The following is a 2,363-nucleotide window of genomic DNA, read 5'->3' on the forward strand; positions in this document are numbered from 1 at the left end:
GCGCCGCCTGGAGCTGGGCTCAGCTGGGAGCCCACAGCTCTCCGAGCAGCCGCCCTTTGGGGCAAGAAGCTGCTTCTGGCCATCATCCCCTTATAGGCCTGAATTAATCCCCTGTTCCCTCTGACGGCCAGCCCAGCCCCGTGGCACCGGCTGGCACGCTCCACTCCTCACCGGCACAGCCACTAACACTATAAATCTGCTTCTGCTCGTCTGCTTAAATTACCTCCCCTCTCTTTCTTCTGCTTTTCTCTTCCTCCTTCCTCAGTCCCCCACTTGTTTGTGACAGCCCTGACAGTCCAAAGTCTGCAGCATTTTGCTTTTCGTTGTTCTTCCCCCTCCAGAACACGTTACTCCGGGTGCAGCACTAACCATTCATGGCCAGGCACGAGACTGGTACTTGACGGCGTTTGATCCACCGCAGATCGACCCGCGGGAGCTGCCGTGTTCCCACCCTGCCCGGCTGGATGCGCGGCCAGCGCGCAAACCTCCAGGGCAGGGGACAAGGTGCTGCTACTGACCACTTGCTGCTTTTCTGATTAGACTCCTGCAGCAAGTCTGAGGCGTAAGTGCCGTTTCTCTGGTGTGATAATCCACAGCAAATGAGCAGGTAGAAGTGCAGCCCCGCAGCCTCCAGCCATGCTGTGCTTTACCGCCTCTGCGCCAGGCTGGTGCAGCCGATGGATTGCGCTTTAGCAGCAATTCTTTCCCTTTGCCCCTCTCCTCTGTAATGAAAAGTTTTGTGCAGCACAGCAGCTGGAGACACAAATTAATGCCCTTTAATTACCTACCCGTAACAGACAAAACCAAAAGGTTTCTCACGTCATTCTTTCGGTGTTTACTAAAGCAGAGACTTTGCTCTGCCAGAGCTCTCCTTCGCTGGCCAACACTCACGCCGAAGGTTAACAGCCCCCGAGTTAATGATTGTCTTTCCTTGTTTGCCCAGTGTTTCAGAGTTAAAACGTGTAAATATGACTCCCCCGTGTAACTGCAGCGGTCGGGCAGCGACAAGCCCTGCAGAAAGCACAAACGCGGCGATCAGCAGGGAGAAGGGTCCCTCCTGCCCTGCCTGCCCCCTGGGCTCCCAGCAGTGCCCGCTGGCCGGGGGGCAGCCAGCGGGGGTGACACGGGACCACGCAGGGCGGTGAGTGCATGAAGTGTGCCATGAAAACCCCCGCTCAGGACAGCGATTTCTAATCTCCCCCAGGGCCGTCCGCCAGGTCTCTAATCCCCAAAAGCTGTCTGTGCTGCAACGTGCTGCAGTTCCCAGGCCGTAATTAGAACCTGCTCTCAGTTACAGCCGTCACTGGGCCAAGGGACTGATGGCAACGCTTGCTTGGGCAGAAACACCCGCAAATGTTCTGTGTGAGGGAGCTAAGCCAGTGGCTGATGCACAGCCGCACCTTACCTGGGAGTGCTGGATGCTACCGAAGGTTGGCTGCATAGAAACACAACAATGCCAGCTCCTCATTTGATATTTTCTGAGGACTAGAGGCAACCTCTGCATTTCTGGAGACAAATACAATAGCTGGTCCTGTCTGATCACTTTTACATTAGATAGAAACGGCCTGAACACGTGGGACAGTCAAAGATTTCTGGGCAGCTTCACAGGAGCGGAGGCTTTGCCCATGTACCTTGGCTGGATTCCGGCAGGGGTAATCGCATCTGCCTCTTGCCCACCTTTCCCTGGGTGGGTCTGGCTGTCTCAGAGGACCTGACGTTGCAGAGGTCGGAGGGTGACATGACGGATGTGGTTCGCTTACACACAAGTACGGGATAGTCTCGGGATCAAAGGGGATCCCTCCAACAAAAGGTACTCTATGAAAGTAAACTCCTGCTGGCAAAGCGAGGCAGCACCCTGGTGTGTGGCTGTCCCCAGGCGCGCTGTGTTGGTGAGGGAAGGGCTGTTAAAGCTCCTCTGCTGCAGGGGGGCTTGAGAGGCTCCCTGTGTCCCAGGGCGTTATTTAGACTTTGAGGCTCTGGCTGAGGAGCTGCACACTCCCAAAGGGGCTCAGCGGGAGGATGCTGCAGGGACCGCGAGGACTGTGGCGGGGAGTCGTGCTGGTGCTCAGCAGTATCTTGGCTGCTTGTGGGGAGGATGCTGCAGCTGAGCCCCATCTGGGTGTTTGTTTCCCTTGGTGGAGCCCGGTCCACACGCTGTGCTGTGCAGCCGTGAGTCCTTGCCCAGCTGGGAGAGGGTGAAACGGGATGGCGAAGTGGTGGGGAGCTCAGGCTGGTGGGCAGCCCTTTCTGTGCCCCAGGGCTTGTCATCCTGCTTGCGCGTCTCGCTCTTCAAAGCCGTTTCAAGCAGAAGCACAACCAGTCCCGGGTTTGCAGGAACCGACAGGAAGGTTTAAAGGCACCCG

Source organism: Buceros rhinoceros, unplaced genomic scaffold (genome assembly GCF_000710305.1).
Source record: "Buceros rhinoceros silvestris isolate BGI_N320 unplaced genomic scaffold, ASM71030v1 scaffold25371, whole genome shotgun sequence".
Classification (NCBI taxonomy): domain Eukaryota; kingdom Metazoa; phylum Chordata; class Aves; order Bucerotiformes; family Bucerotidae; genus Buceros; species Buceros rhinoceros.